A 16,510-nucleotide genomic window follows, 5' to 3' on the forward strand; every position below is an offset into this window, starting at 1 on the left:
GGCCTCCTATTTTCTACATCTTTGACTAACCTATTCAGATCTTGCCAGCGTTTTGTTTCATCAGGTGGTTTTTTAGGTTTTGGAATTTCAAAGTCTTCGGCAAGGTACACGATTTCCTGTTCTGCTATTATCTTACCAGGTGGTTCTTTTTGTTCCTGTACTTCACACTTACTCAAAACATTAGTTAAAGCTTGCCCCAGTATAGTACCATCTGGAGATTCCTGCAAATTATGCCCCTGAGGTACACTACTGAATAATTCATTCGGTTTTGGCCCAGTTCTACTTTCTGTATCTTGCTTTGGAAAAATGTCACTAATTTTCTCATACCCTCTTTCAGTAAATGTATATTCATTTTCGTTTACAACTGAAAATTCATCTTCACTGGAGTCATCACTACTCCCTTCCTCACCATCAGATTCACTTAAGTACTCGACTTTTGAAAAATAAGGTAAGTTAGCATATTCTTTCTTATCTGTATTCATAGACCCATCATCGTCTGAACTGTCACTGATTTCATTTTCGTTATCAGATTCGAGCAGGAAAGCAACTTTTAAACAGTGAGGCAGATTATCACTAGATGTTTCAGCCACTTCGTTTTTTGAATTATTTTCTGCACACTGCACACCGTTTGGACAGTCAGGCACTTCTGTTGTATCACTTTGAACGATTTCAGCCTTAACTTCATACTTAGTATAATCGTCATATACTTCGATAACCTTCATTTCATTTTCCCCTTTGTTATTATTCTCAGGTAATCGTGCGAAATTCCTACTAGGCCCTTCTGCATTAAAATCATTAAACATTTTTCCATTAACAATAATTTCATCTGCACTGCTTATAACGTCTTGTTTTTTAACGTTCTCCTTTACATCACTTTCACCTATTGTTAATTGTGCACACGTCTTTTGCGTGGCGTATTCTACCTCTTTATTCATCATAACCTCCCCAAAATCTACGTCTTTTACCTCATACACATCATTAACAGTACAAATATTCTCCTTTTTACTCGCCTTTTCTGGCTCCCTTTCATTCTTTAATGGTGCCTTTTCGCACGATTTCGATATCGAGATATCCTTATCATATGACATATTAGCTTTATTTTCAGTTTTACATTCGTCCGTTACTGAAACCGGCCAACGGAAGTGTGCGATACCGTCTGTTCTGTTTCTCTCTGCGGCAGTCATCTTGTTCTGGCGTCTACCATTTGTGTGTGCCATCAAGTGCAATGTACGGTGCTCCCGCAAGCGCTGCCCGGAGCATAAACGGTCACGTGACTTTGCACTGGGAATGCCACTATGTATCACTCCGCGCCCGTCTCCTATGGTCGCGGCCTTAACCTTTCTGCCCTGTAGTTTACATCTTTCCTTCTCGAATCTATTATTTGACATCTTTTCTTTGGACCCAAAACCGGTTTCCGCGTGAATCCGGCCCGTAACACACGCGGTTTTCAGTTTTCCATTTCGTCTCTATTTTGGAAATTCCGCGCCATGTATCCTCTGCCGCGCGTACTGTAATTTCCCCCGCCTCTCTCACGACCTCTATGAATCGTGTTTACACGGTATCTATTGTTTTCAGGTCGTTCGTTTTGGTCATTGCTTTCGCGCGAATAATTGTTATTATTATGAGGACGAGACTCGCGATTTCTTCGACAGTGATCTTCATCCTCTACCCTTTCCAAGAACGCAGAAAAACTTTTGTGGGTACTCCCAACATATCGCTTAGAATCCTCAGGCAGTTACTGCCAAAGAACCCAAACGATCTCGGCTTCAGTCCTCCTAGCCTTCAGGTGTACCAGTTTTCTATACCACGATTTGCAAAACTCTTTCATGGTTTGTCTACCCCTGGTATCATACAGCCTGGCCATTAGGAACTCACGCCACAACTGGACTTGCTTTTGTTCCGACCAGTATTCGTCAATAAATTTTTGCTTAAAGTTTTCAAAAGACATCTGGTCAGTATCTAGATTCAGCCCCCACCTTTTTGCTTCTCCCGTTAAGGCACTGATTTCCACATTAATTTTTTCCTGGTCAGATAAATATTCAGAAAAGTTTCTTTCGCAATTCTTCACAAAATCTAGGGGGTGCCATCCGTTATGCCCCTTTGCAGGGTCGAATTTTTCCTCGCTCTCTAAGATTTTGCTGAAAGGTATTTTTTTAGTAAAATGTGTAGGTCCTGATTGTATTTTTCTTTCCAAGTCATACATTTTGCCTTGGATTTGTGAAGTGTTATGTTCACACTTCTTTTCGCAAGTAACAATCTGTTTGGTTAATTCTCTACTTGTTTCTGTTACATATTGTTTAATCTGTGCAAATTCCGCAATACATTCTGTTTGTATTTCGGATTTAATCCCGAATACCTTATCATCCACTTTAGTGATGACTAAGGGTTCTATTTGATCTTGAATTTTGATGACTTCAGTGTTAAATCTTTCGTTAATGTCATCAATTTGTCCTTGTACATTGGCAATATTGCCATTGATGACAGTAATTTCGCTTTTATTACTTTTAATTTCATTACTCACTGTTCCTACACTTGAGTTGGCTTCTTCAATTTGTTTACTAATCTGGTACCCTGCATTTCGATTTGTTTACTTTGTGCTGCGATTTGTGCATTAATATTGTCACTGTGTGCTGCAATCTGTGCCTTAATATTGTCATTTTGTGCTGCAATCTGTGCCTTAATATTGTCATTTTGCTCTGCAAATTGGGCAGACAGTATTCTAAGTCTACCGCATTTTCGTGTTCGAGTTCTACTTCCCTCTCAGTTTCTGGTGATTCGAACATATCCCGCGATTCATTAACATAGTCACTGTCTTCCACAACATAGCTCATATTGTCTTGCTTACTACGAGCGATATTCATAGCTTCTATCTGTTTATTGACATCGGCGTGGTATCGTACGTAATTTAACTCGCGCGTAATGCCATCTGTTGGTGTGCTCTCTGAACTGCTCTCGGTTGCATTCTGTTCTCCCATGTCTAGATTAATTTCTAATTTCCTGTTCATTTTAGTTGCTATTAAGTATTGATACCTTTTATTTTCAATTTAAACTGAACTTTCACTATCCGTTCTGTCAATTAATGTACAGGCTCGTGCCGCTGGACGTTTTATGTTCTCTCTATGTTTGTAAAATGCTAACTACTCATAATTTTTTCCGTCTGTAGGTGCAATCTTGCCGAAGGGCTCCCTACAGCGGAGCAGTTCAGATTCCAGCGGGGCCACTCGACCACGCAGCAACTATTACGCCTGGTGGAACAGGCGATAGGGCGCTGGAGTCGAGGGAGTACCTTGGGGCGGTACTCCTCGACGTCTCCAAGGCGTTCGACTGCGTGTGGCACGAGGGCCTCGTGTACAAACTCCTTGTGCATGGGGTCCCGACGTCACACGCCCTTCTGCTGCGGTCCTACCTCGCAGGCCGCACCTTCCACGTCCCGGCCGGAGGCGGCACCTCCACTGATCGGCCAATTCGTGCGGGGGTACCGCAGGGGTCGATTCTCGGCCCGCTGCTGTACACCTTGTACACCGCTGACGCTCCGCGGGTGGCGCGCGTGGAGTTGGCTCTTTATGCCGACGACACTGCGCTGTTCACCCGCAGTATGAACGTGGTCGCGATGTGCCGCCGGCTCCAACTAGCGTGCGATGTCCTGGGGGCGTGGTCCACCAAGTGGCGACTCAAGTTTAACGCCGCCAAGAGCCAGACGGTCGTCTTCACTCGGAGACGGCTGCCTCCTGACCTGCCGCCTGTCTCGATCTCGGGAGGCCCCATCCCGTGGTCACCGACCGGCACATACCTCGGTGTGACGCTTGACAGGCATCTCACCTGGCTGCCGCACATCCGCGACATCAGGGGGCGGGCGCTTGGGCGTCTCCGGGCGCTCTACTCGCTGCTGAACCCCTCATCCACGCTCCCCCCTCGGCATGGCCTGACCGTGTACTTGGCCCTCATCCGGCCGGTACTCGAGTACGCCGCCGTTGTGTGGGGGAATGCCGCCCCATCGCACGTTGCGATGCTCCAGCGTGTCCAGAATCGGGCGCTGCGGCTCGCTCTCCACAAGCCGCCTTGTTACTCCACAAGGCTCCTTCATGAGGAAGCTGGCGTGCCGTTGCGCGGGATCGCTTCAGGCAGTCCGCCAGGGTGTTCTATGCCTCTGCAGAACACTCTGGCAGTCGTCTTATCCGCGGACTGGGTCACCAAGTCCACCGCAGGCCAACCACGCGTTGGCCTGATCTGCTGCGGGAGTAGTTTCTCCCGCAGCCGCTATGACGCATTTGACGCAGCGTCCGCCCCCACGCGGCCGCTCCCATAGGCCAATCCTAAGCGTGAGGCCCCACTATAGTTCTAGAGGTCCACACAGGAACAGCAGCTTCGCTGCTTAGCCCGTCTCCCTCCTGGTAGATGTAACCAGAGAATTGCAGTGCAGTGCAGTAGGTGCAATCTGAACAACGTCCTGTCATGCAGCGCCACGTATAACACTACCGTCTGCTGCAATTTGCTACTGCTGTTGTACCATAACCTTAAAGCAGGTTGTGAAATAAAACAATCTTATTAAAGCAATTATGGTATAACGCAACAGAGCAGTATTACCCTCTGAGAGGAATTTTGTTGTGTTGACCGTATTGTACCTAACGGAGGTGGCTTATCGGATGTGAAAGTCAGAATTATGGAAATATTTGAACAGTAACAAACAAAATTTTGCCTATCTGTACTGTTTAACGGGTAAAGAAAACGGTCGCCAACCTAACTAGGCAAGAGAATGATTAACATTCTCGTTCAAGAAAATAGTTATTAGTAACTTTAGTGGATAAACACAACCTATACTTTGTCACACGCGAGTGCAGTGAACTCTTGACACACACGTATGTTTTAAGATTGAAGCTAACAACTGGAGCAGCACAAACTATTTGCAAATTTATAACTGATACCGAAACATACTATTACTTTAAGGGCTTACACAAACTGGATGGTATTTATAACGTTATTATTACTATTCACTGAAGAATCATTAATTGAATATAGGTTAAGTCTCTCTCAGTTAAACACTTTACTATTTAAAATGAAAGTTAATTGTAATCCAATAATAGGTTGCTTCTCACTATCATTTCAATAAAGAAATTATGGTTTTCATAATTAATGGTCTTTCCGTTACTTGTTACCGAGCATTAACACAATAGACAGACTGTGCATCCTGTTATATTGACTGGTCCCTTTAATCCCACAAACCAACCAACCAACCTGTTATATTATTAATAAGCACTTCTAATACACAGGAGAGACAAACACTTAGCAAAATTGAGTGTATAACGTTCCACACTGCAGTTTTCCACTTTTATTACACTGAGACACAAAATTAACATACTGTATATGTAAGATACTGACTCACCTTCTGCAATTGACAATAGGCAGTAATGTGATCATTTACTAAGGAAAACTTTATAAGCCTGAGTCTTCAGAACTTTTAATTTGAAGTTGGCAACAACACATTAATAAGCAGTTTTAATAGAAAAATTATTTTCTGCAAGCATTAATTACTTTAGTTCACTTTCTTGCCACTTTAACTTTCTTTTTACTATGTTCAAGAAACATCAATTACCAAAACACAGGGCTTTAATGTTCTTTCAGTAAGGACACTCGGAAATCACTTTAGTTCAAACGGAGAGGAACCTGAGAGGTGTTATGATAAGGAGAAAAATCAAGGTAGGTACATAAATGCAGTTATAAATTAGCTTATATTCGAGCACACTAACACATCCAATTAGCTGATCCTTCACTTTACATTATTATAGCACTCCTTTACAGTGATTGCGCAATGTGGTGGCGATTGCATGTCGGTAGGTGGAATTGCTGGACTCTGTCATTTCTTGGTGGCGATGATAGATACAAATTCCAGAATAGTTCCAGCTATTTATCCATCCATCCGATGCATTGGAAAGTAGCAGGAAAAACCTCTCTCGGAACCAGCACAGTATGCAACATTTACATGGCAGTGCACAGTTTGGTAGCTCGTCCCCGACTGGTGGCTCGCCCCCGAGTGACTCTCAGTTCCACCTTTTCTACATAGGCCAACCACAATTTGCGCACGCTACACAGTTCCGTCCCCGAGGGGAACCACAACAACTTTTACATACAGAATAACAAAGAACCCTAAGTGAGGATCAACAGTTTACATAACAGTAAAGAAATACATTAAATAAAACAGAGCATTTGCACATATTGACATTTCTACAAAAAAATTATTCACACAGAAATTCCAATTATATACAGTAAGTTTTGTTCCCTCCAAATGGGACAAAGAATTTAAATGACAGATACACTACATTGCATAGAATCAAATCAAAGTTTTAAACAAAGAAAAGAGTATACAATTCGGTGACATCTATTCAATCAAAAACATTTACAGAAGCTTAATGATGTAATATTAAATGAATCAAAAGCCAAAATAAATCATTGGAGTATTAGAGCCAAGGTGTTACAAACTAAATACTTAAGTATTACAATTACGAACCACTTAAATTGGAAGGAACACATATATAATGTTGTGGTGAGGGCTAACCAAAGACTGCTTTTTATTGGCGGAACACTTACGATATGTAACAGATCTACTAAGGAAACTGCCTACACTACGCTTGTCCGTCCTCTTTTAGAATACTGCTGCGCGGTGTGGGATCCTCACCAGATGGGACTGACGGAGTACTTTGAAAAAGTTCAAAGAAGGGCTGCGCGTTTCGTATTATTGCGAAATATGGGACAGAGTGTCACAGAAATGATAGAGGATTTGGGCTCACCATCATTAAAAGGCATTTTTCGTTGCGACGGAATCTTCTCATGAAATTCCAATCACCAACTTTCTCCTCTGATTGCGAAAATATTTTGTTGACACCAAGATACATATGGAGAAACGATCACCACGAAAAAATAAGCTCGTACGGAAAGATATAGGTGTTCGTTCTTTCCGCGCGTTGTACAAGATTGGAATAATAGAGAATTCTGAAGATGGTTCCATGAACTCTCTGCCAGGCACCTAAATATGATTTGCAGTGTATCCATGTAGATGTAGATTAACGTCGGTTAGGCACTATGGCTACCATTGAACCTACCCTACTTGTCTGCCATTTTCGTTTTAGTGACGTCACATGCTTACGAGTACGCTTGTTCTGATGAATTTTTGGAGAATATTGTCAATGGCTGGCATTTGATACCGTAAATAATTCTGGAAGCTGAAGGCATGCCTTATTTTACAGACTATAAGGTGCACATTATTCTTCGAGAATTTGCCTCCAAAATTCAGGTGAGTCTAATACTCGAAATTAATGTAAAAATATCCAGTGTTTGTTTTAAAATTCCCACCGGTTTTAAAAATGGCAATGTATTCGATGCCGCGGGAAACCTATCTCTAACTGCCAACAATGGAAACAACTGGCAGCAGCGGTATACCTATGCGTCGAACATGAGTTGCGGGAATTCGCAAGCTTACTAACACTGTCTCCCACCCCGCCGTCACAAACCAAGGACACTGTCTAGCCTATGATGCGTTACTGCAGTCAACGGTGCCAGTGAACATGAACTGAAAGTGATGTGTTATCGGTAACAGTAAAATATTTTTGTTAGTAGTTAGTTTCGTAATAGAAAATAATAAAAGGTATTCTGCAACTACATTTATATCTGTATAGATACTTCGCAAGGTACCGTACGGTGCGTGGTGGAGGGCACCCTGTACTATACTTGTCATTTCCTTCTCCGTTCCACTTGCTAACAGAGCGAGGGAAAAACCTCTGTCTGAATGTCTCCGTATTGAGACGCCCTGCAAAATTCGCAGGACAGGACAAGTACTGGGAATTGTGGGAGGGGGCCAGAATGAGCGGCTGTCAGCTACGCTTCAAACATAACGGTTTATTTAGTTGTCCAAACATTACAGCGCAGCTTCTAAGCTTGACTATCGACAGAAAACGTCTTTTAGAATAAACGGCTGAAGGCTCATGAATTAAATACAAGTGCTTTTTTTTTTTTTTTTTTTTTTTTGAGACAGAAGATTTGAAACATGGCTGAAATGCAACTGATGGAAATCTTCACGGTAAATGATAACGGCCAAACAGTTGCAGGACAAAGATTTATTGAAATAAATCTTAATCCTGTAACTGTTTGACTGTTATCATTTATTCCGAATAGTATTTCAGGCAAAGCGATGTAGGACTTGACTAGTCAGGTAGATTTAAGTTTTTAAAAGCGGCTGAAGGCCCATAAATTTAAAACAACATAACTACAATGACCTTTCAATAGGCAGGAGACCCAAGCTTTATGAACAATAAGAGACCTTACTTCAAACGGCTGAAGGCCTTTGTTTTAAAAAGAACTGCAACCAATTTTCCAAGGCAAAAAGCCCAAAGCTTTTAACATTAAACAGTATTTAAGCCCAAGTGATGTAATACTTGATAAATAAAAACCTTAAAGCTTAAAGTGGCTGAAGGCCTATGCCTTTTAAAAAGAATACACTAAAATAAATTTTCAACAGGCAGAAAGCCCACAGCTTTATGCTCAAATATGTAATACTTGATAAGTGTTGTTGTTGTGGTCTTCAGTCCTGAGACTGGTTTGATGCAGCTCTTCATGCTACCCTATCCTGTGCAAGCTGCTTCATCTCCCAGTACTTACTGCAAACCTACATCCTTCTGAATCTGCTTAGTGTGTTCATCTCTTGGTCGCCCTCTACGATTTTTGTCCTCCACGCCGCCCTCCAATGCTAAATTTGTGATCCCTTGATGCCTCAGAACATGTCCTATTAACCGGTCCCTTCTTATTGTCAAGTTGTGCCACAAACTCCTCCTCAATTCTATTCAATACTTCATCACTAGTTATGTGATCTACCCATCTAATCTTCAGCATTCTTATGTAGCACCACATTTCGAAAGCTTCTATTCTCTTCTTGTCCAAACTATTTATTGTCCATGTTTCACTACCATGCATAACTACACTCCATACAAATACACTCCTGGAAATGGAAAAAAGAACACATTGACACAGGTGTGTCAGACCCATCATACTTGCTCCGGACACTGCGAGAGGGCTGTACAAGCAATGATCACACGCACGGCACAGCGGACACACCAGAAACCGCGGTGTTGGCCGTCGAATGGCGCTAGCTGCGCAGCATTTGTGCACCGCCGCCGACAGTGTCAGCCAGTTTGCCGTGGCATACGGAGCTCCATCGCAGTCTCTAACACTGGGACCATGCCGCGACAGCGTGGACGTGAACCGTATGTGCAGTTGACGGACTTTGAGCGAGGGCGTATAGTGGGCATGCGGGAGGCCGGGTGGACGTACCGCCGAATTGCTCAACACGTGGGGCGTGAGGTCTCCACAGTACATCGCTGTTGTCGCCAGTGGTCGGCGGAAGGTGCACGTGCTCGTCGACCTGGGACCGAACCGCAGCGACGCACGGATGCACGCCAAGACCGTAGGATCCTACGCAGTGCCGTAGGGGACCGCACCGCCACTTCCCAGCAAATTAGGGACACTGTTGCTCCTGGGGTATCAGCGAGGACCATTCGCAACCGTCTCCATGAAGCTGGGCTACGGTCCCGCACACCGTTAGGCCGTCTTCCGCTCACGCCCCAACATCGTGCAGCCCGCCTCCAGTGGTGTCGCGACAGGCGTGAATGGAGGGACGAATGGAGACGTGTCGTCTTCAGCGATGAGAGTCGCTTCTGCCTTGGTGCCAATTATGGTCGTATGCGTGTTTGGCGCCGTGCAGGTGAGCGCCACAATCAGGACTGCATACGACCGAGGCACACAGGGCCAACACCCGGCATCATGGTGTGGGGAGCCATCTCCTAGACTGGCCGTACACCTCTGGTGATCGTCGAGAGGACACTGAATAGTGCACGGTACATCCAAACCGTCATCGAACCCATCGTTCTACCATTCCTAGACCGGCAAGGGAACTTGCTGTTCCAACAGGACAATGCACGTCCGCATGTATCCCGTGCCACCCAATGTGCTCTAGAAGGTGTAAGTCAACTACCCTGGCCAGCAAGATCTCCGGATCTGTCCCCCACTGAGCATGTTTGTTACTGTACGAAGCGTCGTCTCACGCGGTCTGAACGTCCAGCACGAACGCTGGTCCAACTGAGGCGCCAGGTGGAAATGGCATGGCAAGCCGTTCCACAGGACTACATCAAGCATCTCTACGATCGTCTCCATGGGAGAATAGCAGCCTGCATTGCTGCGAAAGGTGGATATACACTGTACTAGTGCCGACATTGTGCATGCTCTGTTGCCTGTGTGTATGTGCCTGTGGTTCTGTCAGTGTCATCATGATATGTATCTGACCCCAGGAATGTGTCAATAAAGTTTCCCGTTTCTGGGACAATGAATTCACGGTGTTCTTATTTCAATTTCCAGGAGTGTACTTTCAGAAACGACTTCCTGACCCTCTAATCTCTACTCGATGTTAACAAATTCCTCTTCTTCAGAAACGCTTTCCTTGCCATTGCCATTCTACATTTTATATCCTCTCTACTTCGACCATCATCAGTTACTTTGATCCCCAAATAGCAAAACTCCTTTACTACTTTAAGTGTCTCATTTCCTAATCTAATTCCCTCAGCATCACACGATTTAATTCGACTACATTCCATTATCGTCGTTTTACTTTTGTTGATGTTCATCTTATATTCTCCTTTTAAGACACTATCCATTCCGTTCAACTGCTCTTACAAGTCCTTTGCTGTCTCTGATAGAATTACAATGTCATCGGCGAACCTCAAAGTTTTTATTTCTTCCCCATGGATTTTAATACATACTCCGAATTTTTCTTTCGTTTCCTTCACCGCTTGCTCAATATACAGATTGAATAACATCGGGGAGAGGCTACAACCCTGTCTCACTCCCTTCCCAACCACTGCTTCCCTTTCATGCCCCTCGACTCTTATAACTGGCATCTGGTTTTTTGTACAAATTGTAAATAGCCTTTCCCTCCCTGCATTTTACACCTGCCACCATTAGAATTTGAAAGAGAGTATTGCGGTTAACATAGTCAAAAGCTTTCTCTAAGTCTACAAATGCTAGAAACGTAGGTTTGCCTTTCCTTAATCTTTCTTCTAAGATAAATCGTAAGGTCAGTATTGCCTCAAGTGTTCCAATATTTCTACGGAATCGAAACTGATCTTCCCCGAGGTCGGCTTCTACCAGTTTTTCCATTCGTCTGTAGAGATTTCGCATTAGTATTTTGCAGCCGTGATTTATTAAACTGATAGTTCGGTAATTTTCACACCTGTCAGCACCTGCTTTCCTTGGGATTGGAATTATTATATGCTTCTTGAAGTCTGAGAGTATTTCGCCTGTCTCATACATATTGCTCACCAGATGGTAGAGGTTTGTCAGGACTTGCTCCCCCAAGGCCGTCAGTAGTTCTAATGGAATGTTGTCTACTCCCGGGGCCTTGTTTCGATTCAGGTCTTTCAGTGCTCTGTCAAAATCTTCACGCAGTGTTATATCTCCAATTTCATCCTTATCTACATCTCTTCCATTTCGAAAATATTGTCCTCAAGTACATCGCCCTTGTATAGACCCTCTATATACTCCTTCCACCTTTCTGCTTTCCCATCTTTGCTTATAACTTGGTTTCCATCTGAGCTCTTGATATTCATACAAGTGGTTCTCTTTTTTCTCCAAAGGTCTCTTTAATTTTCCTGTAGGCGGTATCTATCTTACCCCTAGTGAGATAAGCCTCTACATCCTTACATTTGTCCTCTAACCATCCCTGCTTAGCCATTTTTCACTTCCTGTCGATCTGCCTTCACTACTTCATCCCTCAGAGCTAACCGTTCTTGTTCTACTATACTTCTTTCTCTCATTCCTGTCAATTGTCCCCTTACGATCTCTCTGAAACTCTCTACAACCTCTGGTTCTTTCAGTTTATCCAGGCCCCATCTCCTTAAATTCCAAACCTTTTTGCAGTTTCTTCACTTTTAATCTGCCCCTGGAAATGTCTTACAATTTAAAACCTGGTTCCTAAATCTATGTCTTGAAATTATATAATATATCTGATACCTTCTAGTATCTCCAGGAATCTTCCATGTATACAACCTTCTTTCATGATTCTTGAACCAAGTGTCAGCTATGATTAAGTTATGCTCTGTGCAAAATTCTACCAGGCGGCTTCCTCTTTCATTTCTTGCCCCAATCCATATTCACCTTCTAGGTTTCCTTCTCTTCCTTTTCCTACTCTCGAATTCCAGTCACCCATGACTATTAAATTTTCGTCTCCCTTCTCTACCTGAATAATTTCTTTTATTTCATCATACATTTCATCAACGTCTTCATCATCTGCAGAACTAGTTGGCATGTAAACTTGTACTACAGTAGTTGGCGTGGGCTTCGTGTCTATCGTGGCCACAATAATGCGTTCACTTTGCTGTTTGTAGCAGCTTACTCGCACTCTTGTTTTTTTATGCATTATTAAAGCTATGAACTAGGACATGACTACAGGAACCCACACCATGAACCACGTAGCTTTTATGCATTATTAAAGCTACGTGGTTATGGTGTGGGTTCCTGTAGTCATGTCCTAGTTCATGAACCACGGGCAACGTATGAGTGGCCAAGTAAGTGGTCCCGAAAGTCGGGATACCAGTTACTTTGGAATAAGGCTGGGCATCTCGGACATATTCTGAGTCGTGGTCACCTTTGTGCTCATACGGCAAAGACTACCAAATCCACCGGTTAGTCTCTCAACCGTTAGGGTTAAAACTCAATGGGACTCGGGGCAAGTAAGGCTAGCAACCTGCTTCCCCGATACTTTAATTATGATGCTGGCAACAATCAGAGCAAAATGCCTCGGACCTTTGGAGGTGACGGAGTCCCACCTCTAACTGACAAACCATGGACTCCTAAGATACGACTTGGCAAACAAATGGTAATGAGATGGGGAGCTATTAATATCAATGGGGGCTACCCTGGGAAGAAGGTAGAGCTGGCAGAGGCTGCAAGTAAGATGGGGCTGGACGTTTTAGCTGTTAGTGACATTCGGGTAAGGGGTGAGAAAGAAGAGGAAGTGGGAGAATACAAGGTTTACCTGTCAGGAGTCAAAGCAGGAATAGAACAATGGGGTGTAGGGTTTTACATCAGGAAAGAAATGGAACCCAGCGTAGTTGCAGTAAGGTATGTAAACGAACAACTGACGTGGGTAGATTTGACAGTGTCTAGCAAGAAAATTAGGATTGTGTCAGTATATTCGCATTGTGAAGGGACAGATCAAGATAAGATGGATAGTTTTTATGAGGCACTCACTGATGTAGTTGTTAGAGTAAAGGACAAGGACAGTGTTCTGCTCATGGGTGATTTTAATGCCAGGATTGGAAATCGAACAGAAGGGTATGAAAAGGTTATGGATAAATTTGGAGAGGATATGGAGGCCAACAGGAACGGGAAACAACTCTTGGATTTCTGTGCCAGTATGGGCTTAGTAATCACAAACTCCTTTTTCAAACATAAGAACATTCACCGGTATACTTGGGAAGGCAGGGGAACCAGATCTGTCATTTACTATATAATAACAGATCAGGAATTCAGGAAGTCTGTGAGGGACACACGTGTATTCAGGGGATTCTTTGATGACACTGATCATTATTTAATCTGCAGTGAAATTGGGATTGTGAGGCCGAAAGTGCAGGTGGTCAGGTCCATATGTAGGAGGATAAGAGTGGAGAAACTTCAGGATAAGGAAATCAGGCTCAAGTATATAACAGCGATCTCAGAAAGGTACCAGTTAGTTGAATATAGTCAATTACAGTCATTGGAAAAGGAATGGACAAGGTACAGGGACACAGTACTAGAAGTGGCTAAAGAATGTCTTGGAACAGTAGTGTGTAAAAGTAGGATGAAGCAAACAGCTTGGTGGAATGACACAGTCAAGGGAGCTTGTAAAAGGAAAAAGAAGGCGTTTCAAAAATGGCTACATACTAGAACTCAGGTAGACAGAGAAAGTTATGTTGTAGAAAGACACAAAGCCAAACAGATAATTGCAGCATCCAAGAAGAAATCTTGGGAAGACTTTGGAAACAGGTTGGAGATTATGGGTCAAGCTGCTGGAAAACCATTGTGGAGTGTAATTAGCAGTCTTCGAAAGGGAGGTAAGAAGGAAATGACAAGTATTTTGGACAGATGGAGGGAATATTTTGAAGAGTTGCTCAATGTAGGTGAAAATACGATCAGCAATGTTTCAGATTTCGAGGTAGAATGGGATAGGAATGAGGATGGAAATAAAATAACATTTGAGGAAGTGGAGAAAATGGTCAATAGATTTCAGTGCAATAAAGCAACTGGGGTGGATGAAACTAAGTCGGAACTCATCAAATACAGTGGAACGTCGGGTCTTAAATGGCTACACAGGATAATTAAAATGGCCTGGAAGTCGGGACAGGTTCTATCAGACTGGACAAAAGCAGTACACACCAATCTTTAAATATGTAAACAGAAAAGATTGTAACAACTACAGAGGTATCTCTTTAATCAGCGTTGAAGGTAAAATCTTCTCAGGTATTGTTGAATGGAAAGTGCGAGTATTAGTTGAGGACCAATTGGATGAAAATCAGTGTGGGTTTAGGCCTCTTAGAGGTTGTCAGGACCAGATCTTTAGCTTACGGCAAATAATGGAGAAGTGTTATGAGTGGAACAGGGAACTGTATCTATGCTTTATAGATCTAGAAAAGGCATATGACCGGGTTCCTAGGAGAAAGTTACTGTCTGTTCTACGAGATTATTGAATAGGAGGCAAACTTTTGCAAGCAATTAAAGGTCTTTACATGGATAGTCAGGCAGTAGTTAGAGTTGACGGTAAATTGAGTTCATGGTTCAGAGTAGTTTCAGGGGTAAGACAAGGCTGTCTCCACTGTTGTTCATATTATTTTTGGAAAACAATAGACTGGCTGGGTGATATCAAGATATGTGAACACAAAATAAGCAGTCTTGCATATGAGGATGACTTAGTTGTGATGGCAGATTCGATTGAAAGTTTGCAAAGTAATATTTCAGACCTAGATCAGAAATGTAAGGACTATGGTATGAAGATTAGCATCTCCAAAACGAAAGTAATGTCAGTGGGAAAGAAATATAAACGGATTGAGTGCCAAATAGGAGGAACAAAGTTAGAACAGGTTGACACCTTCAAGTACTTAGGATGCATATTCTCACAGGATGGCAACATAGTGAAAGAACTGGAAGCGAGGTGTAGCGCTCAGCTACGATCTACTCTCTTCTGCAAGAAGGAAGTCAGTACCAAGACTAAGTTATGTGTGCACCATTCAATCTTTCGACCAACTTTGTTGTATGGGAGCGAAAGCTGGGTGGATTCAGGTTACCTTATAAACAAGGTTGAGGTTACGAATATGAAAGTAGCTAGGATGACTGCAGGTACTAGTAGATGGGAACAATGGCAGGAGGGTGTCCACAATGAGGAAATCAAAGAAAAACGGGAATGAACTCTATAGATGTAGCAGTCAGGATGAACAGGCTTAGATGGTGGGGTCATGTTACACGCATGGGAGAAGCAAGGTTACCCAAGAGACTCATGGGTTCAGCAGTAAAGGGTAGGAGGAGTCGGGGCAGACCAAGCAGAAGGTACCTGGATTCGGTTAAGAATGATTTTGAAGTAAAAGGTTTAACATCAGAAGAGGCACCAATGTTAGCACTGAATAGGAGATCATGGAGGAATTTTATAAGGGGGCTATGCTCCAGACTGAACGCTGAAAGGCATAATCAGTCTTAAATGATGATGATGATGATGATGATATTAAAGCTACTCCTGCATTACCATTATTTGATTTTGTATTTGCCCCTCCTGTATTTGTCCCTCCTGCCACCGAACTTCACTAATTCCCATTATATCTAACTTTAACCTATCCATTTCCCATTTTAAATTTTCTAACCTACCTGCCTGATTAAGGGATCTGACATTCCACACTCCGATCCGTAGAACGCCAGTTTTCTTTCTCCTGGTAATGACATCCTCTTGAGTAGGCCCCGCCCGGAGATCCGAATGGGGGACTATTTTACCTCCGCAATGTTTTACCCAAGAGGACGCCATCATCATCTAATCATACAGTAAAGCTGCATGCTCTCGGGAAAAATTACGGCCGTAGTTTCCCCTTGCTTTCAGCCGTTCGCAGTACCAGCACAGCAAGGCCGTTTTGGTTAGTGTTACAAAGCCAGATCAGTCAACCATCCAGACTGTTGCCCCTGCAAGTACTGCAAAGGCTGCTGCCTCTCTTCAGGAACCACACGTTTGTCTGGCCTCTCAACATATACCCCTCCGTTGTGGTTGCACCTACGGTACGGCCATCTGTATCGCTGAGGCACGCAAGCCTCCCCACCAACGGCAAGGTCCATGGTTTCTACTTGATAAGTAGGATCCTTAAAACTTGAGGCGGCTGAAGGCCGATGCTTCTAAAAACAATATAATAAATTTTCAACAGGCAGAAGGCCAAACTTTATCTTCAGACAACGTAAGACTTGCCCA

Source organism: Schistocerca gregaria, chromosome 1, assembly GCF_023897955.1.
Source record: "Schistocerca gregaria isolate iqSchGreg1 chromosome 1, iqSchGreg1.2, whole genome shotgun sequence".
Classification (NCBI taxonomy): Eukaryota; Metazoa; Arthropoda; class Insecta; order Orthoptera; family Acrididae; genus Schistocerca; species Schistocerca gregaria.